General features: G+C 43.2%; 1 long non-coding RNA gene across 1 annotated transcript in view; it reads right to left on the bottom strand.

The window, feature by feature from the left end:
• The window catches only part of LOC142748015 (uncharacterized), a 68,209-nt gene that overhangs the window by 27,985 nt on the left and 12,290 nt on the right, over positions 1-27,934 (bottom strand). Inside the window, exons 2-3 of the long non-coding RNA XR_012882119.1 lie at positions 15,872-15,945; positions 9,107-9,180 (exon numbers count right to left, since the gene is read on the bottom strand). This is a non-coding gene — a long non-coding RNA (uncharacterized LOC142748015). The remainder of the gene's footprint in view (positions 1-9,106; positions 9,181-15,871; positions 15,946-27,934) is intronic.

Raw genomic sequence — 27,934 nt, 5'->3', positions numbered from 1 at the left:
CCCCATGTAAATTACAATGCCTCTTACGCCAGCCCCAATGAACCAATGACAATCGCAAAACTTTAATTCCCCTATTGCAATCACAATGCCCCAAGATGGCTAAAAAGCACTGAATTAACCATTTGCAGGCCGCAAAGCCCTTCATGCCAGCCACAATTCCCTCACTTCTTCCTTTGCCAAGCATAATGGCTCCATCCCAGCCACAAAGTTCCAATGCCAGCAACAATGTTTCCATCACACCTGCTATGGACATTATCCCAGTGAGAATGCCACAATGACAGCCACAATGATGTCAATGGCCACTATGCAGGCTACAATGTCCCCACCATGCCAGCCACAATGTACTTTATCCCAGCAGCAATGCTGCCTACAACCGTTATCCCAGCCACAATGACCGTCACAACGTCCTTAATGCAAGCCACAGTGCCCTCAATGCTCATATACAAACTACAATGCGCCCATGTGAGCCAAACTCTGTTTTATCCCAGCATCATTGCCACTATGAAAACCACATTGTTCCCATTGCAAACACAATCCCCAAATGCCTTATATGCCATACACAATGCCTTTAATGCCAATTTAAATTCCTCGATCAGAACCACATTGCCCTCATTGCTTTCTATGTCGGCCACAATGCCTCCATGTCAGTCACTATGCACTTCATATCAGTCACAATGTCCTGAATGCCTCCTTTGCGAGCCACAATGCTGGCATAACAACTACAAAGACCCGAAGACAGCCACAATGCCTTTTATGCCAGCACTTTCATCTTTGCCAACAACCACAGGATAGTCACAAATTTCCATGCCAGCCATAGTGACACCTGCAAGCCACAATGCCCTCATGACACCTGCTATGTCACTTATCCCAGTCAAAATGCCCCTGTAAACCAGTGTTCTCCATGCCAGCCACATTGCCAACCAACCACAAAGCCCCATGACAGCCACAAAAATTCCATGACAATCATAATGCCACCAAAAAAATCGCCAATAAACCATATCCAAGCCAAAATATCCCCATGAAAGCTACAATGTGCGCAGTGTCTCAATTCCCACCCACAGTGCCCTCAAAATCCATTATGCCAGCCACAATGCCCTCAATGCCCTAAGCCAACCAGCATACAACCATGACAACCACAATGGCCTCAATACCCCTATGACAACTACAATGCCCAATGACACCAATTTTGCGAGACAGAATGCCACCCATGCCAGCCACAGTGATCCCACTTCCCCATGCCAACGACGTTAACTCAATGACAACCACATACATTCAATGCTCCTATGACAGCCAAAAAGCTCTCACTGGCCTGACACAAAGTTCTCCATGCCAATCACAATGTACACACTTCCCCTTTGCCCATCACAAAGCCCCCATGCCAGCCATGATGGCACATGCCAGTCACAATTCTACCATAACACCGGCAGGTTCTCTATTCCCACCCACAATGCCCTCAGAAACTATTATGCCAGCCACAATGCCATGACAATCACAATGGCCTCAATGCCCCTATCACAACTACAATGCCCCATGACAATGTTTCCATAACATTACCAATATCTTGATCTCCGCCAAAATGCCCTTATGACACCCACAATGTCCCTTATTTCAGCCACTGTCTTTTTTACAGCCACAATAACCTCCAGGCCAGCCACAGGGCTCTATATTTCTTTTTCCGTCAACCACAATGGGATTATGCCAGGTACGATGCCCTTCATGTCAGCCACAATGCACTCAATGCCTCCTTTCCAAAAAGAATGTCTCCAGATCACCCACAATGCCGACATGACAACAGCTATATCCCTTTTTTCAGTCACTATTCCCCCATGCTATTCACAATGTACTTTATTCCAGAAACAATGCCGCCAATGCAAACCACAATGCCCACATAACAACCGCTATAGGTCATCCAAATATCCCAATCCCAGGCACAATGGTTCCCATTCAAACAACAATGCCCTTATAAGAGCCACTATGCCCCCATGACATCCACAATGTGCCTTATCCCAGCCACAATATCTCCATTACAGTCAAAAGCCCCACTATTCCAGCCACATTACCCTCAATGCCCCCTTAGCTATTCAGAATACAACCATGACAACTACAATGCCCTTAATGCTTCTTATGAAAACCACAATGCCATATGACAACCAAAATGTTCTCATGACAACTACAATGCCTAATTTCCCAATTACAATGCCCATTTCAATACCGCAATGTCTCCAAAAAAGTCACAATACCCTCATGACAGTCACACTGTCTCTAATTCCAGTCACGATGTCACCATGAAGGCCACAGTCCCCGAAAGCATCATATGCCAGAAACAATGCCAATCAATTATAATTCCTCGAGAACAACCACAATGCCCTCAATGCTCCCTATGCCAGCCACAATGTCCCCGTAAAGGCCACAATGTCCTCCATAGCAGTAACAATACCCTGAATGCCTCCTATGTGTACCAAAGTGCTCCCATGATAACAACAATGCCTCACATGGCAGAAGCAAAAAGTCATCATGCCAGCTACAAAATCTCTATGAAAGCCATTAAACCCCCATGTCAGCCATGATGATCCCATGATATACTATGAAGGAAATAAGTATTTGATCCCTTGCTGATTTTGTAAGTTTGCCCACTGTCAAAGACATGAACAGTCTAGAATTTTTAGGCTAGGTTAATTTTACCAGTGAGAGATAGATTATATAAAAAAACAAACAGAAAATCACATAGTCAAAATTCTATATATTTATTTGCATTGTGCACAGAGAAATAAATATTTGATCCCCTACCAACCATTAAGAGATTAGCCTCCTCCAGACCAGTTACACGCTCCAATTCAACTTGGTGCCTGCAATAAAGACAGCTGTCTTACATGGTCACCTGTATAAAAGACTCCTGTCCACAGACTCAATTAATCAGTCTGACTCTAGCCTCTACAACATGGGCAAGACCAAAGAGCTTTCTAAGGATGTCAGGGACAAGATCATAGACCTGCACAAGGCTGGAATGGGCTACAAAACCATAAGTAAGACGCTGGGTGAGAAGGAGACAACTGTTGGTGCAATAGTAAGAAAATGGAAGACATACAATGACTGTCAATCGACATCGATCTGGGGCTCCATGCAAAATCTCACCTCGTGGGGTATCCTTGATCCTGAGGAAGGTGAGAGCTCAGCCGAAAACTACACGGGGGGAACTTGTTAATGATCTCAAGGCAGCTGGTAACACAGTCACCAAGAAAACCATTGGTAACACATTACGCCGTAATGGATTAAAATCCTGCAGTGCCCGCAAGGTCCCCCTGCTCAAGAAGGCACATGTACAGGCCCATCTGAAATTTGCAAATGAACATCTGGATGATTCTGAGAGTGATTGGGAGAAGGTGCTGTGGTCAGATGAGACTAAAATTGAGCTCTTTGGCATTAACTCAACTCGCAGTGTTTGGAGGAAGATGCTGCCTATGACCCAAAGAACACCGTCCCCACTGTCAATAATGGAGGTGGAAACATTATGTTTTGGGGGTGTTTCTCTGCTAAGGGCACAGGACTACTTCACCGCATCAATGGGAGAATGGATGGAGCCATGTACCGTCAAATCCTTCCCTCCACCAGGACATTAAAAATGGCTCGTGGCTCGGTCTTCCAGCACGACAATGACCCGAAACATACAGCCAAGGCAACAAAGGAGTGGCTCAAAAAGAAGCACATTAAGGTCATGGAGTGGCCTAGCCAGTCTCCAAACCTTAATCCCAGCGAAAACTTATGGAGGGAGCTGAAGATCCTGGTTGTCAAGCGACAGCCTCAAAATCTTAATGATTTACAGATGATCTGCAAAGAGGAGTGGGCCAAAATTCCATCTAACATGTGTGCAAACCTCATCATCAACTACAAAAAACGTCTGACTGCTGTGCATGCCAACAAGGGTTTTGCCACCAAGTATTAAGTCTTGTTTGCCAAAGGGATCAAATACTTATTTCTCTGTGCACAATGCAAATAAATATATATAATTTTGACAATGTGATTTTCTGTTTTTTTTAAAATATAATCTATCTCTCAATGGTAAAATTAACCTAGCCTAAAAACTCTAGACTGTTCATGTCTTTGACAGTGGGCAAACTTACAAAATCAGCAAGGGATCAAATACTTATTTCCTTCACTGTATGCAATATCCCTTATCTTCGCCAAAAAGCCCTCATGACACCCACAATGTCCCTTATGCCCGCCTCGCTACTCCAATGACAACCACAAAAATTAAATTCCTGTATGCCAACCAAATTGCCTCCATGACAGCCAAAATGTCCTCACATCCCCTTTTCCGAGACACAATGTCATCCATGTCAGCCACAATGCCCTCACTTCTCACTTTGCCAATGACAAAACCACCAAGACAACCACAAAGCCCCCCATGTCAACAATAATGCCAGCCACAATAACATCCTCCATGTCTATTATTCCAGTCATAATGCCCCCATGACAGCCACATTGCCCTCAATACGCGTTATCCTAGCTATAAAAATACCCCAATGCTCCAAGCTCCCATGACAACTACAATGCTTCACATGGCAGAAGCAAAAGGCCAACCTCAATACGACTATGACAACCACAATGCCCCTTGACAGCCAGAATGCCCCCATTAAATCACCAATATCCCAAAACCGAACCAAAATGCCCCTATGACAGCAAGAATGTGTAATCCCATCCTTAATGCCCCTAATGGCAGACAATTTTGCCTTCAATCCTTAAGCCAACCGTAATACAACCATGATAACCACAATGCCCTCAAAGCCCCTATGACAAATACATTGTCCTATGACAGCTTAAAAAGTCATCATTTCAGCCACAATATCTCTATGAAAGCCAATAAACCCACATGACAACCACAATGATCCCATCATATCTGCAATATCTCTTATCTCCGCAAAAATTCCCTCAGGACACCCACAATGTCCCTTATGCCCAACGCACTAACCAAATGGCAATCACAAACATTCAATGCCCATACGCCAATCATATTGCCTCCATGACAGCCAAAATGTCCTCACATCCGCTTTTGCATAACACTATTCCATCCATGTCAGCCACAATGCCCTCACTTTCCCCTTTGCCAACCATAATGCCACCAAGACAACCACAAAGCCCCCATGTCAGCAATAATGCCAGCCACAATAACACCCTCTATGTCTATTATTCTAGTGACAATGCCTCCATGACCGCCATAATGCCTTCAATAGGCCTTATCCTAATCACAATGCCCCATGCCATCACAATGTACTTTATTCCAGCACCATTGCTGCCAATACCCCTTATGCCAACCACAATGACTTAATGACAACCACATACCATCAATGCCCCTAAGAAAGCCAAAATCTCTCTTTTGCTTAAAACAAAGTTCTCCATGCCAGCCAATATGTACTCACTTTCCCCTTTGCCAAACACAATGTCCACATGAGTCACACAGCCCCTGTGCCAGTCATGATGGTACATTTCAACCAAAATGCCCACGAGACCTGCTATCTCCCATTTCCCAGTCAAAATGCCACCATGACATCCACAATGACGTCATTGGCCCTTATGCCAGGTACAATGCCACTGTGAATGCCACAATGTACTTTACCCCTGCAACAGTGCAACCAATGCCCCCATGACAGCCACAATGCCGTCAACGGCCCTTATGCCAGCTACAATGCAACTATATAAGCCACAATGTACTTTATCCCTGCAACGTTGCAACTAATGTCTCTTCTCTTATGCCAGCCACAATGCCTCAATGACAACCACAATGCCAGCCATGCCAGCCACAATGCACTAAATGTCTTACATACCAACTAATCACAAAGCCCCCATGACAGTTATAAAAATCCCAAAACAGCCACAAATGAAATCAACAGTGTCCCTTATCCCAGCAAAAATGCTCCCATGACAGCTACAATATCCACGATGTCCCTTATCCCAGACAAAATGCCCCATGACGACAATGCCCTCAATGACTTTTAAGCCAGTCACAAAACCCCCATTTAAACCCGATGCTAGGTACTTTTTTCTCATTTTCTAATAATCAACAATATCTCACATCACAGCAACAAAGCCTACGTGAAAAATGCAATGCACAGTGTCCATCATCCCATCGACAATGCACCTTATGCCAGCCACAATGCTCTCAATGCACCATTAAGAAAACAACCAGGACAACCACATTGCCCTCAATGTCTCTTAAGACAACCACACAGCCCCATGACAACTGCAATGCCCACTTTACCAGTCACAAAGCCCAAATAAAAAACCACAATGCCTTTAAACAAGTCACAATGCCATCATGACAGCCACACTGTCTATAAATCCCAATCATGGTGCCCCCATGAAAAGCCACTGACAACCATAATACTGCCATGACAACCACAACGGCCTCAATGCCCTTATGACAACTACAATGCCCCATGACAATGCTCAATTAACATTCACAAAATCCCTTATCTCCGCCAAAATGCCCTCATGACACCGACAATGTCTTTTATCTCACCTACTATGTCTTTATTACAGCCACAATGAACTCAATGCCAACCAGAATTCTCCATTCTTTTTTGCCAACCACAATGGGATTATGCCAGTTACAATGCCCTTCATGTCAGCCACAATGCACTCAAAGACCCAGTTCCAAAAAGAAAGCCTCCACACCACCATCAGTGCCCCCATGCCAGGCACAATGCCATTATGACAACAGCTATATCCCTTTTCACAATTACCCCAAGCCAGCCAAAATGTACATTACCCAAAGAATAATGCCGCTAATGCCCCTTATGCCAACCACAATGCCACAATGAACAACACAATTTGCTTAATGTCTATTATGACAGTCACAATGCCCGTGACCACAAAAATGTCCTCCATGACAGCCACAATGCCCTGAATGACCCATATGCCTGCTACAATGTCCCTATGACATCCGCAAATCTCCATGTAACCAACAATGTCAAAAATGTACTTTATCTATGCAGCAATGCCATAAATGGCCCTTTTGCCAGCCTCAATGCCCCAATTTCAACCACAAACCTTAAATGCCCATATGCCAACCATATTGCCTCCATACCAGCCACAATGCCATCACTTACCCCTTTGCAAACCACAATGAGTAAATGACAACCACATACATTCACATGCCCCTGTGACAGCCAAAATGCTCTCACTTGCCTGACACAAAGCCCACCATGCCAGTCACAATGTACTCTATTCCCCTTTTGCCAATTACAAAGCCCCAATGCCAGCATGATGGCACATGTTAGCTACAATGCCTCTAAGAAATCAACAATGTTCCTTTTCCCAGTTAAAATGTGCCGTGAACAGCTACAATATCCACAATGTCCCTAACCCAGTCAAAATGCCACCATGACAGCAAGAACGTCCTTTATCCAGGCAAATAAGGCTTAGGACAACCGCAATGCCCTCTATGACTTATGCCAGCCACAATGCCCTCCATGTCAGCCACAATGCCCTTAATGTTTTATATATAAAACAACAATGCCCCATGACGCTATCAATGCCCACAATGCAGCCACAGTGCCCCATGAGAGGTAATATGGCCACACGACAGCCACTAATCCCCTACAACAGCTAATATTCGACTATGAAAATTACAATCCCCTCACTGTCGATTTTACCAGCAACAATGGCCAAATAAACACATCAATGCTCTCCATGCCAGCCGCAACGCATCCATGACAGTCACACTGCCCTCATAACAGCCACACTGTTTCTAATCTCAGCCACATTGCCAACATTAATGTCATGAAAGCCAAAATGTCCCCATGACAACCATGATCAATAAATGCCTAATATACTAGTCACAATACCCTCGAAACCAAACTACAATTCCTCAATGATAACCACAATGTCCACCATCCCAGCCAGAATGCCTCCCATAGCAGCACCAATGCCCACATGCCAGCCACAATATCCCCATTACAGACACAAAGACCTTCATGACTGCAACAATACCATCTATTCTGATTTTGCCAGTCATAATGCCCTATGACAGCCACAATGTCCGCCATGCCAGTCATACTTCTCTCAATGCCCCATATGCCAGCCACGTTGCCCACTTAGCCATTAGCTATACAACCATGACAACCACAATGCCTCTTGTGACAACCAATGACAGATGACAGCTAAAATGCACTCATGACAACTACAATGCCTTCATTGACAACTTTACCAGTCACAATGCCAGCGAAAAAACAAAATGCCTCCAAAAATGTCACAATGCCCTCAAGACAGCCACGCGGTCTCTAAACCCAGTCCCAAATTTCCCATGAAAGCCACAATGTCCCCTGACAACCACAATCTTGGAATGTGTTATATGCCAAGAACAATGCCTACAATGTCAATTACAACTCCCATAATGCCCTTAATGCTCCCTATAATAGCTACAATGCCCACATGAAGACAAAATGTCCTTCATAGCTGTAAAATCACCCTGAATGCCTCCTATGTCTACACCATAGCCTCTATGAGTACTACAATCACTCACATGGCAGCAGCAAAAGGCCAACCGCGATACAACCAGGACAACCACAATTCCCCTTGATGGCCTTATTGGCCCCTTGACAACTACAATGCCTCTGTAGCAGCCACAATGCCCACTAATTCCAAAATTCCTACATGACAGTTATAATGCCTCCATGACAGTCACAGTGTCTAATCCCTGCCGCAATGTCCCCATTAAAGCAACAATGCCCCCGTGAAAGTTACAATGCCTCATATGCCAGCCAAAGTGTTCTCAATGACATTTATAAATTCCTTGAGAATAACCCCAATGCCCTAATTTCTCCCTATGTTTGCCACTAAGCCCTTTATGCCAGCCACAAGGCGTACAGGACAGAAAAACTTTCCTAATGGGAAAGGGCAGATGGTGATGAATGTGTATGTTGGAATGTAAATGCAGTGCACCCATGTGAAGAACACAAAGGCATTTACAATGCCCTTAAATACCTATGGTCAATATATGTACTACTGGACATATATCCTTATATATCAGGAAGGTATTACCACACCTCTGAAAGTCCAGAGCTATAAACTAGACTGATAATTATCAGTAATTAATAATAATATTAATTACCAGTCCACAGATTCCTCTATTGCCGTTGACTGGAGGATTCCATATCTTAGTTCTCATAACTTTCAAATGGATACCTAGAAAAAAAGAAAAGAAAAAAAAAGACGTGTGATAATACGTTCCTGGTATATGCTATAGGTGTATTGGAAACAGTAAAGAGACCTTAGTGTGTCTAGTTTCTAATAAAACCCTAAAATATTTTAAGGGGCAATTAAACAATTTCTGGGAAAGCCATTCTGAGGAGCCAAACTAGAAATCCCACCTCAAGCCTTCCTATCCAAAATTATGCACCGATCATGCCATCCTGACTAGAAACCATAAGTAGGATATAATAGTCTCGAATCACAACTCCTAAATTATTCACCAATCACACCAAAGATCAGATGCCAAGAAGAAATAGCACTCTCCTCCACATCTGTATGAAACAGAAAACCATTCTACAATCTATTCAGTGGACCATTTACAACTCATGTATGACATGGGCCTAAATGTGTCCTAGAGAGGACACAGTAGAGCTTATATCAATCATCAGGAAAAATATCACACATTCAATAAAGACCTCACATGCTCCAAGCTAAGACACAAAGTGATATCACTAGTAACACAAATAGCTGGATACGGACATGCAACTTGTGGCCAAATGACTAGAGAGGCAAAGAAAAGAAGACACATCAACTATACTGTGCACTCATAGCAAAAAAAATAAACATTGTACACACAAACCCAAAAACCAAAAAATTAACAAGTCATGACAGCCACAATTTTTCATTGAAAGCCAAAATGCACGTATGACAGCCACAATGCCCAAATAAACACCTCAATGCTCTCCATGCCAGCCATACTGTTTCTAATCTCAGCCACATTGCCAACATGAATGCCAAAATGCCACCATGACAATCACAATCCCCAAATGCCTAATATGCTAGTCAAAATGCCCTTAATAACAATTCCTAGGTGATAACCACGATGTCCACAATGTACAACATCCCAGCCACAATGCCTCCCATGGCAGCAGCAATGCCCATGTGCCAGTCACTATGCTTCCTTTAGAGCTACTATGCCCCAGTGATCCCCACATTGTCCCTTATACCAGACACAAAACCCTCCAGCCACAATGCCCTCAATTCCCCTTTTGCCAATGACAATGCAAAAATGATAGCCACAATGCCCTCCATGCAAGTCACAATGCCAATCATGGCCCAATGCAATTTAGAATAGAACTATACTAAACAGAAAGCCCCTAATGCAAACCACAATGCCATAATGACAACCGCTATATGCCTTATCCCAGTCGGAATGCCCCAATGCCAGCCACAATGGCTCCAACTCAAATAACAATGTCCAAATGCCAGCCACAATGTGCCTTATCCCAGCCACAATAGCTCTATTATAGCTACAATGCCCTCCATGCCAGGCACTATGCCCTCAATTCTGCTTTTACCAATAATAATTGGCATGGAGAACATTGTGGCTGTCATGGGCAGCCATTTTTCTCTCAAAGCCCCTTATGCCAGCCAAATGCCACAATGACAACCACAAACCTTCAATGACCCAACAGCAGCCAAAATGTCCTAATTTGACAAACACAATGCCGTCACTTCCCTTTTTCCCAACCACCACTTGACAGACACTAGTCCCCTATGCAAGCCATAATAACACCCGCCAGCCAAAATGCAATCATAACACCTGCTATGTCCCTTATCCAAGCCAAAATGCCCCCAATATTAGCCACAATATCCACCATGCCAGTCACAATGCCAACCAACCACAAAAAACCCTTCATACCCATGAAATAAAAAATACCCCACATCCCAGCAAAAAAGCCTCCATGAAGGATACAATGTAAAGTGTCCATCATCCCACCCACAATGCCCCTTATGCCAACAACATTGCCCTCAACGCACCACTAGTCATTTGCAATACAACCATGACAACCACACTGCACAATGACAACCAAAATATCCTCATGACAACTACAATGACCAATTTACCAGTCACAAAGCACAAATAAAAAGCACAATGCCTCCAAAAAAGTCACAATGCCATCATAACAGCCACATTGTCTCTAATCCCAGTCACAGTGTCCCCATGAAAGCCACAATGTCCCCTAACAACCACAATCCTGGAATGCATCATATACCAGCAACAATGACACCAATGCCAATTACAATTTCCTGAGGACAACCACAATGCTCGCTATGCCAGCCACAATACCCCCTGACAACCACAATCCAGGAAAGTGTCATATGCCAAGAACAATGCCTTCAATGACCACTGTACAAGTGACAATGTCAGGGAAAAAAACACAAGTCACAATGCCCTCAAGACAGCTGCCCTGTCTCTAAACCCAGTCACGATTTTTCCATGAAAGCCACAATAACCCCTGACAAACACAATCTCGGAATGTGCCAATTACAATGCCCCGAGGACAACTATAATACCCTTAATGCTCCCTATAATAGCTACAATGTCCACATGAAAAACATAATGTCCTTCCTAGCCATAAAATGACACTAAATGCCTCCTATGTCTAACCCAAAGCCTACATGAGAACCACAATCCCTCACATGGCAGCAGCAGAAGGCCAACCTCAATACAACCATGACAACCACTCTTACCCATGATGGCCTAATTGCCCCCCATGACAACTACAATGCCTTATTGCCCACTGTAGGAGCCACAATGCCCACAATTCCTCCATGACAGTCATAATGCCTCCATAACAGCCACACAATGCCTCATATGCCCGCAAAAATGCCCTCAATGCCAATTATAAATTCCTCGAGGATATCCCCAATGTCCTCATTTCTCCCTATGCCGGCCACAATGCCCTCCATGCCAGCCACAATGGGCACATGACAGCAAGCCTTTCCTAATGGGAAAGGGGAGATGGTGATAAATGTGTATGCTGGAATGTTAATACAGCGTACTCATGTGTAGAACACATAGGCATTTACAATGCCCTTAAATATCTATAGCCAAAATATGTACTACTAGACATATATTCTTATATACCAGGAAGGTATTACCACACCTCTGAAAGTCCAGAGCTAGAAACTAGCATGATAATTATCAGTAATTAATAATAATATTAATTACCAGTCCACTGATTCCTCTATTGCCGCTGACAGGAGGATACCATATCTTAGTTCTTATCACTTTCAAATAGATATCTAGAAAAAAAAACTGAAAAAGAAGTGTGATAATACGTTCCCAGTATATGCTATAGATGTATTCGAAACAGTAAAGAGATGTTAGTGTGTCTAGTTTCTAATAAAACCCAAAAATATTTTGAGGGGCAATTAAACCATTTCTGGGATTCATTCTGAGGAGCCAAACTAGAAATCCCAAATAAAAACTTCCTATCCAAGATTATGCACCGATCATGCCATCCTGACTAGAAGCCATAAGTAGGATATAAAGGTCTCTTATCACAACTCTTAAATTAGTCACCAATCACACCAAAGATCAGATGCCAAGAAGAAATAGCACTCTCCTCCACATCTGTAAAAAAAAAACTATTCAGTGGACCATTTACAACTCATGTATGACATGGGCCTAAATGTGACCTAGAGAGGACACAGTATAGCTATTATCAGTCATCATGAAGAATATCACACATTCAACAAAGACCTCACATGCGCCAAGTTAAGACACAAAGTGACATCACTAGTAGTAAAAATAGCTAGACGCTGACTTGCAACTTGTGGCCGAATCACTAGAGAGGCAAAGAAAATTAGACACATCAACTATACTGTGCCACTCATAGTAAAAAAAAAAATATTGTCCACACAAACCCTAAATCAAATAGTCATGACAGTCACAATTTTCCAATGACAGCCAAAATGCACCTATGACAGCTACATTGTCCCACTACAGCTAAATGGCTCCAATGACAGCCACAAAGTCCTCAGTGCCAGCCATATTTCCCCCACATGACAACCACAAAGTCATCAATGCCCCCTATGCAAATCACAATTCCTTCAATACCTGCTAAGCCAACCAAAATTCCCACATGACAACCGTAGTGCCCGCCATACCAGCCACAAGACCTTAAAAAAAGCCACAATGCTTTTCGGGTCAGCCACAATGCCCTCACAACACCCACAATGTACCTTATTCCATCTACAATGCACCATGCCAGCCACAAGGTTCAAATAATAGCCACATTATACCCCATGTCGTTTATATGGTCTCCTAAGTCACTAAACCCCATGACACCCACATTAATCCCATGACACACGCAATCTACGTTATCTCCACCAAAATGGCGTAATGGCAGCCACCATGCTGTCAGTGGCCACTATGCCAGCCACAAAGTCCCCATGCCAGCTACAGTGTACTTTATTCCAGCAGCAATGCCGGTGATACCCCTTACCCAAGCTACAATGACCACCCAAATGTCCTTTATTAGACACACAATGGCCTCAGTATCTATATGCAAACTACAATTAACCACATGACAGCCACAAAGCTCCCATGTAAGCCACAATGCGCCAATGACATTGCCCTCAATGCCACCAAGGCATTTAACAATGCCCAATGCTGGCAATAATGCTCTTGTAAGAGTGACTATGCCCTCATGAAACCCACGTCATTTATAAGGGACACAATGCCACTATGACAGACAAATGCCCTCCATGAAAGCCTCAAAGTAGCCCTATGACAACTACAATGCCCAATGACAGTCATTATTCCAGGAGCCACAATGCCACTATGCGAGCCACAATGCCCCATGAAAGCAAAATTGTCCTACATGCCAGCTAAATTGCCCCCATGAAATCAACAATGTCCCCTTTCCCAGTCAAAATGCAGCCATGACATCTGCAAGCTCCACAATGTCCCTCATCCCAGCCACTATGCTCCATGATAACCTAATACTCTCAATGCCAGCCATATTGCCCTCAATGCTCCATAAGCCAACATCAATAGAACCAGGACAACTAAAATGCCCCATGACAACCACTATATCCTCATTGTCCCCTTTACCAGACACAATGCTTACCTAAAATCCACAATGCCCCCATGACAGCCACTATCCCCAAATTACTCATATGCGAGCCACAATGCCCTCAGTGCCAATTACAAATTTATCGAACAACCAGAAAGCCCTCAATTCTATCTATGCCAGCATCAATGCCACCACAAACGCCACATTGCACTCCATATCAGTCACAATGGCCTGAATGCCTTTTTTGCATACCTCAATGCTCCCATGACAACTACAAAGTCCCTATGTCAACCACAATTCCTTCTATGGCAGCAATGCCCACGTGCCAGCCACAGTGCTCCTATAGGAGCCATTATGCCCACGACTGCCACACTGTCACTGAGCCCAGGCACAATATCTCCATTACAGCCACAATGTTCTCAATTCTCCTTTTGCCAACGAAAATGCTGAAAGGACACAATTCCCTCCATGCCTGTCACAATGCCATTAATGGCCCTATTCCAACTAGATTACCCCCATTCTATGCACAATGCCCCTAATTCAAGACACAATGCCCACAGAACACCCGCTATATGTCTTATCCAAATAGCCAAATACCAACCACAATGGCTCCCATTCAAGCAACAATGCACTCATAAGAGCCACTATGTCCCCATGACATCCACAATGTCCCTTATCCCAGCTACAATAGCTCTATTACAGCCACAAGTCCCTCAATGCCAGCCACATTATCCTCCATGCCCCCTTAGCCATTCGGAATACAACCATGACAACCACAATTCACTTATTGCCTCTTAAGAGAACCATAATGCCCCAAGACAAACAAAATGCTCTCATGACAACTACCACTTTCCCAAACACAATGCCCATTTTAATACCACATCTCCAACTAAGTCACAATGCCATCTAATGACAGCAACAATGCCTTCAATGCTAATTACAATTCCGCGAGGACAGCCACAATGTCCACATGACACCAGCTATGTCTTATCCAAATAGCCAAATACCAGCCACAATGTCTCCCAATCATGCAGCAATGCACTCATGAGAGCCACTATGCCACATGACATCCACAATGTCCCTTATCCCAGCCACAAATCTCTATTACAGCCACAAGTCCCTCAATGCCAGCCACATTACCCTGCATGCCCACTTAGCCATTCGGAATACAACCATGGCAACCACAATTCACTTATTGCCTCTTAAGAGAACCATAATGCCCCAAGACAAACAAAATGCTCTACCACAACTACCACATTCCCAAACACAATGCCCATTTTAATACCACATCTCCAACTAAGTCACAGTGCCCTCATTGTTCACTTTACCAGTCACAATGCCAAACACAAATATCACAATGCCTCCAAAAAAGTCACAATGTCCTCATGACAGCCACACTATCTCTAGTTCCCAGTCACGATGTTACCATAAAAGCCACAATGTCCTCTGACAACAACAATCACGGAATGCATCATATGACAGCAACAATGCCTTCGAAGCTAATTACAATTCCGCGAGGACAGACCGTTTGCCCTCAATTCTCCCTATGCCAGCCACAATACCCTCCATACCAGCCAAAAAATTCCCATTGGGGAAGTGGAGATGGTGATGAATGTGTATGTTGGAATGTAAATGCAGTGCACCAATGTGTAGAACACAAAGGCATTTACAATGCCCTTAAATATCTATAGCCAATATACTGTATGTACTACTAGACATATATCCTTATATACCAGGAAGGTATTACCACACCTCTGAAAGTCCAGAGCTAGAAACTAGCCTGATAATTATCAGTAATTAATAATAATATTAATTACCAGCCATTTGATTCCTCTATTGCCGCTGTCTGGAGGATTCCATATCTTGCTTTTCTTCACTTTCAAATAGACACCTAGGAAAAAAAAAATCAAGAAATAATACGTTCCTGGTATATGCTATAGATGTATTGGAAACAGTAAAGAGATTTAAGTGTGCCTAGTTTCTAATAAAACCCAAAAATAATTTAAAGGGCAATTAAACAATTTCTAGGATACATTCTGAGGAGCCAAACCAGAAATCCAACCTCAAGTCTTCCTATCCAAGATTATGCACCGATCATGCCATCCTGACTAGAAACCATAAGTAGGATATAAGTGTATCTTATCACAACTCCTAAATCAATCACCAATCACACCAAAGATCAGATGCCTAGAAGAATTAGCACTCTCCTCCACATCTATATAAAACAGAAAACCATTTTACAATCTATTCAGTGGACCATTTACAACTCATGTACGACATGGGCCTAAATGTGGCTTAGTGAGGACACAGTATAGCTAATATCAATCATTAGGAAAAATATCACACATTCAATAAAGATCTCAAATGCGCCAAGCAAAGACACTAGTAGTGAAAATAGCTAGACACGGACTTGTAACTTCTGGCCAAATGACTAGAGAGGCAAAGAAAAGGAGACACATCCACTATACTGCATTACTCATAGCAAAAAATTGAAACCCTGCCCACACAAACCCTACAAAAATGAACCATATTTCAGGATAGACTTTCATGAACACAGCTAATAACCAGAAAGATTGTGTAACATAATGACAAACAAAATATACTGGGCTTGGCAACGACATTGTCATTAGACATTGGCATTTTAAAATTTAGGAACACCTCAACGAAACCGCATCTGACCGGGGAATTCCAACTCAAAATAATTTTTTTCTCAAAACTGCATGAATTATTTCTATCACACCTACTTTACTTAATGATAATACTTTCTATAGGAATTTTATCAACATTTAACCCCTTAGTGACCACCAATAAGCCTTTTCACGTTGGTCACTAAGGGTCCTTAGGCTAGGCCGACGCCTTTTCACGTTGGCCCAGTCTAAGTCCTGCACGGGTGTCCCGTGCAGGCTGGAGCCATGGCTCTGCTGTCGGATGACAGCTGGGCTCCTGCGCCAACACCCGCGTTCAAAGTTTACTTCGATCGCGTCCCTTTGACCTGTTAAATGCCGCCGTCAATAGCGACTGCGGCATTTAACTTGTTTACAGAGGGAGTGAGGTCCCTCTGTGACCCATCGGTGGCCCGCAAATGCAATCGCGGGTCTCCTATGGGGTGTCATGGCAGCCGGGGGCTTGATAAAAGCCACCAGGTCTGCCCTGGAGATATGCCTATTAGGACGCGCCGGAGGCACGTCTTAATAGATTGCCTGTCAGATTTACACTGACAGGCAATAATGCTCTGGTATACGAAGTATACCAAAGCATTATAGCAGTGATCTGAAGATCGCACAGTAAAGTCCCCTAGTGGGACTAATAAAATAAGTAATTAATGTGAAATAAAGATTAATAATAAAAATTACAGTTAAAAAATAAATAAAACCATTTTTTCCATAAAAAGTGGTTTTATTTAGTAAAAGTGTAAAAAAGAAATAAAAGTACTCAATTAATAAAGTTAACAGGTTCCCGACCGCTGGCCGTAAATATACGGCCAGCGGTCAGGGTCTCTAAAGTCCGGCGTATAGTATATATACGGCCGCACTTCAGAGACTGTGCACGCGCGATCGCGTGCACACAGCTCTATGCCCTGGCTGTTGCTAACAGCCATGGGCACTGGGCAGAATGTCAGGGGTCAATCTTTTGGCCCCTGAACATGTGATCGCTGTGACAACCAATCACAGCGATCACATGCATTTCTGCATAGAAAACAGTGTGCACGCGATCGCGTGCACACAGCCCTGTGCCCTCGCTGTTACCAACAGCTCTGGGCACTGGGCAGAGTATCAGGGACCAATCTGATGGTCCCTGATCATGTGGTCGCTGTGAAAACCTATCACAGCGACCACATTTGTTTTATTTTGACTTTTCTGGCAGTAAATCTCCTGCCTCTTTTCTTCTCCTCAAACATTGTTTCAGTTTGAGGAGAAGAAGAGACTCGGGAGAATTGCTGCCAGAAGATTACAGTTACAGTTACAAAAAAATACAGTTACACTCTAAAACATTCTCTGTATAGATAGATTTCTATCTATCTATACAATCTATCTATCCATCTATCTTTTTTTCTATCTATCTACCTTTCTTTCTTTTATTCTATTAGAATAGGCAGGTAGGGAGTATATAATTATATATATATCCACATATATATAATATATATAGCAATAGCGGTTTATTTTTTTGTTAGCGGTAGTGTAGATATATATAGCAGTTAGTTTGTGTGTTTTATAAAAAAAATAAAAAAATAAAAAATTTGTTTAGTTAGTGTTAGTGTTAGTTACGTTATGGCGAGGAAGTTGTTTAGCGCCGAGGAGGCATACGCCATGCTGTGGTCTGAGTCGGAGACCGCATCAGAGATGGCGTCCGAGATGGAACCTGTTTTGGGCAGTGACGATGACAGCGTCACTTCAGGTTCATCTTCAGGGGACGTTGTCCCTGATGCAGTCGAAACTGCAGAACATGAAAGCGCAGGGCCAAGTAGCGCTGTAGCACGGGACAGCCTGGTCCCTCCAGTCCAGGCTCTTGTATGGGCACCTGCCCCATCTTTTGGGCCTAGAATCCACGGATTTACGGCCACTCCTGGCATAACCGTGGACAATACAAATTTTGTCCAAATGGATTACTTCCATTTATTTATAACGGACGACATCCTAAATCAGATTGTCCACGAAACAAATTTATATGCCACGCAATATATAAGGCAGAAACCTTCATCCACCCATGCCAGAGATTGGACGCCCACCAATTTGCAGGAATTAAAAAATTTTTTGGGGCTCACCCTAAATATGGGTATTGTCAAAAAGCCCTCCATTAGGTCTTACTGGTCAACAAGACCCGCCCAAGCCACCCCAGTATATTCTGCAGTAATGCCCAGGTCTCGTTATGAGACAATAATGAGGTTCCTCCACTTCAATGACAACGCACAGGCCCCCCCAAGTACCGATGCAAACCGGGATCGGTTGTTCAAAATAAGACCGCTAATAAATTCCCCGAATAATTTATTTCTGCAACTCTACACCCCTGAGCAGAATGTAAGTGTGGACGAATCCCTCCTCAACTTTCATGGCAGACTTAGCTTTCGCCAATATCTACCTTCCAAAAGGGCAAGATATGGCGTTAAGCTCTACAAATTGTGTGAAAGCGGGTCAGGATATACCACCGCCTTCAGGATTTATGAAGGGCGGGACCGCACAATAAATGTTCCTGGATGCCCCCCTGATCTTTCCACCAGCAGTAAGATTGTGTGGGAGATAATGCAGCCTCTGCTTCACAAGGGGTACCACCTGTACTGTGATAATTTTTATTCGAGTGTGCCCCTGTTTAGGCATTTGCATGCTGCAAGGACTGGGGCATGTGGTACCATGCGCAAAAACCGAATTGGTTTTCCACAGCAATTAGTGGGGAAGCGCATGGTAAAGGGGGACTCCTGTGCTTATGCATCTGAAGAATTGCTGGCGGTCAAGTTCAGGGATCGCAAAGATGTGTATGTGCTAAGCACGATTCATACCGCAGGAACAGTGGCAGTGAGGGAAAGGGGGGCAACATCGGACAAGCACAAACCAGTGAGCGTGTCCGAATATAACAAGTACATGGGGGGGGTGGATTTAAGCGACCAGGTTTTACAGCCCTATTTAGTAAAACGCAAAACTAAAACCTGGTACAAAAAGGTGGCCATTTATTTGTTACGGGTGGCCATCCACAACTCATTTGTGCTCTATAAAAAAAACAGAGGCAGAGACACATACCTGGATTTCCAGGAAAAAATTATTGAAGGCCTCATTTTTGATGTTCAGGACACCCGAGAATGCCCCCAGTCTGAGGATGTCACGCGACTGACTGAAAGACACTTCATCAGTCGGATTCCCCCAACAGCAACCAGAAGCAACCCCCAGAAAAAGTGCCGCGTCTGCAGAAAAGACGGGCACCGCAAAGATTCCCGATATTTCTGTCCCTCATGTCCCTCACAACCAGGCCTGTGCATTGAGCCATGTTTTAAAAAATACCACACTGTTCTGAATTATTAGATTTTAGTTAATTTGTTGAAAATATATTTGCCCTACATTACGTTTTTATTTTTCCCATGATTTTACTCCAAGGGTGAGGGAGGGAATGGGTGGGGGGTGGATGTCATGTTTGATGTTTTCTAAAGTTCATCTGCTGGAGAGCTCCATTTGCATTAACCTGCAATTTCTTATTTTAGAAAACCCCAAAAAATAAATTCCCATTATACCCCTAGATGAATATTTTGAGATTTCTGCTTCAAGAGCAGATATTTTGGAAGTGTTATAGAAACTCTGTTGAGTTTTGTAAAACCAGCTTTGAAAAAAAGCGATTTGTTAAATAATCTTCTTCTATCCTCCGCCCTCCTACATCTCTATGTGATAATAAGGCACACATATTTGGTATCCCCGTGCACGGGAGAAGTGGCAGAATGTGAACGGAGATTAATTTTGACCGTGGTCTATGCCGTGTGTGAAAAATGCTGGTATAAACTGACGCATTTGCTAAAAAATTGCTAATTTTATTTTGATCCATCTTATTCAAGAAACTTTCAGAAGAAAACTGGACTTGCTAAAAATATGATAAACCCCTTGAAGGAAACCTTGTGGGGTCTACTTGTGTGAATGAAGTCATTTATGGGATGTTTCTAATGTTTCAGCAGCATTAGGCCCCCCAGAAAACAGTATGCGGCTCTAAAATCAAATGCAAAATTCCTGGACCGAAAAGGCCAAAAAGCCTCCTTTTATGCCAAGCCCTGGCACATGCCCGCACAGCGAATAAGGCACACATATTTGGTATCCCCATGCACGGGAGAAGTGGAAGAACGTGAAAGGAGATGAATTTTGGCCGTGGTCTATACCGTGTGTGAAAAATACTAGCCTAAACTGACGCATTTGCTAAAAAAGTGATGATTTTATTTTGTTCCATCTTATTCAAGAAACTTTCAGAAGAAAACTGGACTTGCTAAAAATATGATAAACCCCTTGAAGGAAACCTTGTGGGGTCTACTTGTGTGAATGAAGTCATTTATGGGGTGTTTCTAATGTTTCAGCAGCATTAGGCCCCCCAGAAAACAGTATGCGGCTATAAATTCAAATGCAAAATTCCTGGACCGAAAAGGCAAAAAAGCCTCCTTTTATGCCAAGCCCTGGCACATGCCCGCACAGTGAATAAGGCACACATATTTGGTATCCCCATGCACGGGAGAAGTGGAAGAATGTGAAAGGAGATTAATTTTGTCCGTGGACTATACCGTGTGTGAAAAATACTAGCCTAAACTGACGCATTTGCTAAAAAAGTGCTGATTTTATTTTGTTCCATCTTATTCAAGAAACTTTCAGAAGAAAACTGGACTTGCTAAAAATATGATAAACCCCTTGAAGGAAACCTTGTGGGGTCTAATTGTGTGAATGAAGTCATTTATGGGGTGTTTCTAATGTTTCAGCAGCATTAGGCCCCCCAGAAAACAGTATGCGGCTCTAAAATCAAATGCAAAATTCCTGGACCGAAAAGGCCAAAAAGCCTCCTTTTATGCCAAGCCCTGGCACATGCCCGCACAGCGAATAAGGCACACATATTTGGTATCCCCATGCACGGGAGAAGTGGAAGAACGTGAAAGGAGATGAATTTTGGCCGTGGTCTATACCGTGTGTGAAAAATACTAGCCTAAACTGACGCATTTGCTAAAAAAGTGATGATTTTATTTTGTTCCATCTTATTCAAGAAACTTTCAGAAGAAAACTGGACTTGCTAAAAATATGATAAACCCCTTGAAGGAAACCTTGTGGGGTCTACTTGTGTGAATGAAGTCATTTATGGGGTGTTTCTAATGTTTCAGCAGCATTAGGCCCCCCAGAAAACAGTATGCTGCTATAAAATCAAATGCAAAATTCCTGGACCGAAAAGGCCAAAAAGCCTCCTTTTATGCCAAGCCCTGGCACATGCCCGCACAGTGAATAAGGCACACATATTTGGTATCCCCATGCACGGGAGAAGTGGAAGAATGTGAAAGGAGATGAATTTTGTCCGTGGTCTATACCGTGTGTGAAAAATGCTAGCATAAACCGACGCAATTGTTAAATTCTTGCATTTTTTTCCAATTTTGCCCACTTTAGAGAAAAAAAAAAAAATGATATATATATATAATGATATAGTCCCATGCACCCCAAAACAGTACCAATCAAAACTATGTCTCGTCCCGCAAAAAACAAGCCTAAAAAATCACTACATTGATGGAAAAATAAAAAAGTTACGGCTCTTGGAAAGCAACGATGCAAAAACATCTACATATGTGGTATCGCCGTAATCGTACCGACCCATAGAATAAAGGTAACATGTTATTTATGCCGCACAGTGAACGGCGTCAATTTAAAAACACATAGAACAATGCTGGAATTTCAGTTTTTTTTTTATAATCCCCCCAAAAAAAGTTAATAAAAGTTAATAAAAAAATTATATGTATCCTAAAATGGTGCTATTAAAAAGTACAACTAATCCCGCAAAAAAACAAGTCCTCATACAGCTATGTAGGCGAAAAAAAAAAAAAAAAGTTAGAGCTCTTTGAATGCGACTATAGAAAAACAAATAGCTTGGTCATTAGGGCCTAAAATGGGTTGGTCACTAAGGGTTTAACAGCCCCACAAAACACTAAAAACATACTTTTGCTCAAATGTTTAAGTAACTTTTTCTCACTTAACTTTTGCCTCCTGGAACAAAAGCCTTTGAGTAAAATCTATTTTTCTTCTTTGCTCTCTTAAATGAACAAGTTATGACAGACACAATACTCCAAGGACAGCCAAAATGCCCCTATGACAGCTACATTGCCCCTTAACAGCCACTATGCCTCCATGACATCCACAATATCTAAGTGGCTCCAATGCCAGCCACAATACCCCAAAAAGACGCAATGCTCTTCAGGCCAGCCACAATGGCCACATAACACCCACCATGTACCTTATGCCATCTCCAATGCCCCATGCCAGCCACAAGGTTCTTAGAAGAGCCGCTATGCTTTATTCCAGCCACATTGCCACCTTTTAAGTTACCATACCCCCACGACAGCCACAATGATCCTATGACACACACATAATGTCCGTCATCTCCACCAAAATGTCATCATGACAGCCACAATACCGACAATGGACCTTTTACTAGCCACAATGCCCTCACAACACCCACAACATCCATAATCCCAGCCACAATGCCCCATGACTCCACCAATGTCACAATGACAGACAAACTGTCTCTTATACCAGCAACAATTCCACCACGAAAACAATAACGTTCCCATTACAACCATAATCCCTAAATTCTTCATATGCCAGACACAATGCCTTCAATTTTAACTTCAATTCCTCAATAACAACCACAATGCCCTCATTGCTCTTCGAGCTAGCCACAATGCCCCCATATAGGCCACTATGTCATCCATGTCCTGAATGCTTCCTTTGTGAACATCAATACTGCCATGACTACCCCAATGCATCCAATGCCAGGTACAATGCCCTGCAATCCAATTTAACCAACCACAATGCAACCATGACAGCCACAATACAATTGTTGCCAGAAACAATGCCCTCAATGCCCATATGCCAGCAAGAAAGCCCATGAGCCACTCACAATGCTTCAATAATTAACCCCTTAGTGACAAGCCCATTTTAGGCCTTAATGACCAAGCTATTTTATTTGTTTTTCTATAGTCGCATTCAAAGAGCTATAACGTTTTTATTTTTTCGTCTACATAGCTGTATGAGGACTTGTTTTTTGCGGGATTAGTTGTGCTTTTTAATAGCACCATTTTTGGGTGCATATAATTTTTATATTAACTTTTATTAACCTTTTTGGGGGGGGGTTATAAAAAAAAACTGAAATTCCGCCATTGTTCTATGCGTTTTTAAATTGACGCCGTTCACTATGCGACGTAAATAACATGTTACCTTTATTCTATGGGTCGGTACGATTACGGCGATACCACATATGTGGAGGTTTTTTTATGTTTTACGACTTTTGCACAATAAAAACACTTTTGAACTAAAATTATTTGTTTTTGCATCGTCGCTTTCCAAGAGCCGTAATTTTTTTATTTTTCCATCAATGTAGTGATTTTTTGGGCTTGTTTTCTGCGGGACAAGACGTAGTTTTGAATGGTACTGTTTTGGGGTACATGGGACTTATTGATTCATTTTTATTATGACTTTTTTGGGGGGCAATGGAAAAAAAATTGCAATTTCGCCATAGTTTTTTGCGTTTTTTTTTTGCGGTTTAAATTACATATTAACTTTATTAATGGAATCATTACGGTCGCGGCGATACCACATATGTGTACTTTTTTTTTTTTTTACACTTTTACTAAATAAAACCACTTTTTATGGAAAAAAATGGTTTTATTTATTTTTTTACTGTACTTTTTATTAATAATCTTTATTTCACTTTGATGACTTATTTTATTAGTCCCACTAGGGGACTTTACTGTGCGATATTCCGATCGCTGCTATAATGCTCTGGTATACTTCGTATACCAGAGCATTATTGCCTGTCAGTGTAAATCTGACAGGCAATCTGTTAGGACGTGCCTCCGGCGCGTCCTAACAGGCATATGTCCAGGGCAGACCTGGGGACTTTTATCAGTCCCCCGGCTGCCATGACACCCCATCGGAGACCCGCGATTGCATTCGCGGGCCGCCGATGGGTGACAGAGGGAGCGCACTCCCTCTGTAAACAAAGTTAAATGCCGCGGTCGCTATTGACGGCGGCATTTAACGGGTTAAACGGCCACGATCGAAGTAAACTTCGATCGCGGGCGTTGGAGCAGGAGCTCAGCTGTCATCAGACAGCAGAGCCCCGGCTCCTGCCTGCACGGGAGACCCGTGCAGGACTTAGACTAGGCTGACGTGAAAAGGCGTCAGCCTAGCCTAAAGCCCATTAGTGAATCACGTAAAAAGGCGTATTAGTGGTCACTAAGGGGTTAAAGGATATCCGATATATACATTATGCCCCACAATACCCCATGTCAATTACAATGCCTCTTACGCTGGCCCCAATGCCCCAATGACAATCGCAAACATTTAATTCCTCTATTGCAATCACAATGCCCCAAGATGGCCGCAAAGTCCTTCATGCCAGCCACAATGCCCTCGCTTCTTCCTTTGCCAAGCACATTGGCTCCATGCCAGCCACAATGTTTCCATCACACCTGCTATGGCCATTATCCCAGCGAGAATGCCACCATGACAGTAATGTCAATGGCCACAATGCCGGCTACAATGTCCCCATGCCAGCCGCAATGTACTTTGTAGGCAGCATTGCTGCTGGGATAACGGTTATCCAAGCCACAATGACCGCCACAACGTCCTTAATGCAAGCCACAGTGCTCTCAATGCTCATATACAAACTACAATGCGCCCATGTCAGCCAAACTCGGTTTTATCCCAGCATCATTGCCACTATGAAAACCACATTGTTCCCATTGCAAACACAATCACCAAATGCCTTATATGCAAGACACAATGCCTTTAATGCCAATTTAAATTCCTCGATCAGAACCACATTGCACTTCATACCAGTCACAATGTCCTGAATGCCTCCTTTGCGAGCCACAATGCTGGCATAACAATTACAAAGACCCCAAGACAGCCACAATGCCTTTTATGCCAGCACTTTCATCTTTGCCAACAACCACATGATAGACACAAATTTCCATGCCAGCCATAGTGACAGCTGCCAGCCACAATGCCCTCATGACACCTGCTATGTCACTTATCCCAGTCAAAATGCCCCTGTTAACCAGTGTTCTCCATGCCAGCCACATTGCCAACCAACCACAAAGCCCCATGACAGCCACAAAAACCCCATGACAATCATAATGCCACCAAAAAAATCGCCAATAAACCATATGCAAGCCAAAATATCCCCATGACAGCTTCAATTTCCGCAGTGTCTCTATTCCTACCCACAGTGCCCTCAAAATCCACTATGCCAGCCACAATGCCCTCAATGCCCTAAGCCAACCAGCATACAACCATGACAAACACAATGGCCTCAATACCCCTATGACAACTACAATGCCCCATGACACCACTTTTGCAAGACAGAATGCCACCCATGCCAGCCACAGTGACCTCACTTCCCCATGCCAACGACGTTGACTCAATGACAACCACATACATTCAATGCCCCTATGACAGCCAAAAAGCTCTCACTGGCCTGACACAAAGTTCTTCAGGTCAATCACAATGTACACACTTCCCCTTTGCCCATCGCAAAGCCCCCATGCCAGCCATGATGGCACATGCCAGTCACAATTCTACCATGACACCAGCAGGTTCTCTATTCACACCCACAATTCCCTCAGAACCTATTATGCCAGCCACAATGCCCTAATCCAACCACAATACAACCATGACAATCACAATGGCTTCAATTCCCCTATGACAACTACAATGCCCCATGACAATGTTGACATAACATTACCAGTATCCTGTTCTCCGCCAAAATGCCTTTATGACACCCACAATGTTCCTTATTTCAGCCACTGTCTTTATTACAGCCACAATAACCTCCAGGCCAGCCACAGTGCTCTAGATTTCTTTTTTCGTCAACCACAATGGCATTATGCCAGGCTCAATGCCCTTCATGTCAGCCACAATGCACTCAATGCCTCCTTTCCAAAAAGAAAGTCTCCATATCACCCACAATGCCGACATGACAACAGCTATATCCCTTTTTTCAGTCACTATTCCCCATGCCAGTCACAATGTACTTTATTCCAGAAACAATGCCGCCAATGCAAACCACAATGCCCACATAACAACCGCTATAGGTCATCCAAATATCCCAATGACAGGCACAATGGTTCCCATTCAAACAACAATGCCCTTATAAGAGCCACTATGCCCCCATGACATCCACAATGTGCCTTATCCCAGCCACAATATCTCCATTACAGTCAAAAGCCCCACTATTCCAGCCACATTACCCTCAATGCCCCCTTAGCTATTCAGAATACAACCATGACAATTATAATGCTCTTAATGCTTATGAAAACCACAATGCCATGACACCCAAAATGTTCTCATGACAACTACAATGCCCACTTTCCCAATCACAATGCCCATTTCAATACCGCAAGGTCTCCAAAAAAGTCACAATGCCCTCATGACAGCCACACTGTCTCTAATTCCAGTCACGATGTCCCCATGACAACCACAGTCCCCGAAAGCATCATATGCCAGAAACAATGCCAATCAATTACAATTCCTTGAGAACAACCACAATGCTCTCAATGCTCCACATGCCAGCCACAATGCCCACGTAAAGGCCACAATGTCCTCCATAGCAGTAACAATACCCTGAATGCCTCCTATGTGTATCAAAATACTCCCATGATAACAACAATACCTCACATGGCAGAAGCAAAAGACCAACTTTAATGCAACCATGAATACCATAATGCCACTTGACATCCAGAATGCCCCCATTATATCACCAATATACCAAAATGCCCCTAATCTATAACATGAAAGCCATTAAACCCCCATAACAGCCATGATGATCCCATGATATATGCAATATCCCTTATCTCTGCCAAAAATCCCTCATGACTCCCACAATGTCCCTTATGCCCGCCTCGCTACTCCATTGACAACCACAAACATTCAATGCCCGTATGCCAACCATATTGCCTCCATGACAGCCAAAATGTCCTCACACCCCCTTTTGCGAGACACAATGCCATCCATGTCAGCCACAATGCCCTCACTTCTCCCTTTGCCAATGACAAACACAAAGCCCCCATGTCAGCAATAATGCCAGCCACAATAACATCCTCCATGTCTATTATTCCAGTCATAATGCCCTCATGACAGCCACAATGTCCTCAATATGCGTTATCCTAGCTA

This window comes from Rhinoderma darwinii, chromosome 3 (genome assembly GCF_050947455.1).
Source record: "Rhinoderma darwinii isolate aRhiDar2 chromosome 3, aRhiDar2.hap1, whole genome shotgun sequence".
Taxonomy (NCBI): Eukaryota; Metazoa; Chordata; class Amphibia; order Anura; family Rhinodermatidae; genus Rhinoderma; species Rhinoderma darwinii.
The sequence above is the reverse complement of the archived record's forward strand: the minus strand, read 5'-3'. Positions and strand labels throughout refer to the sequence as shown.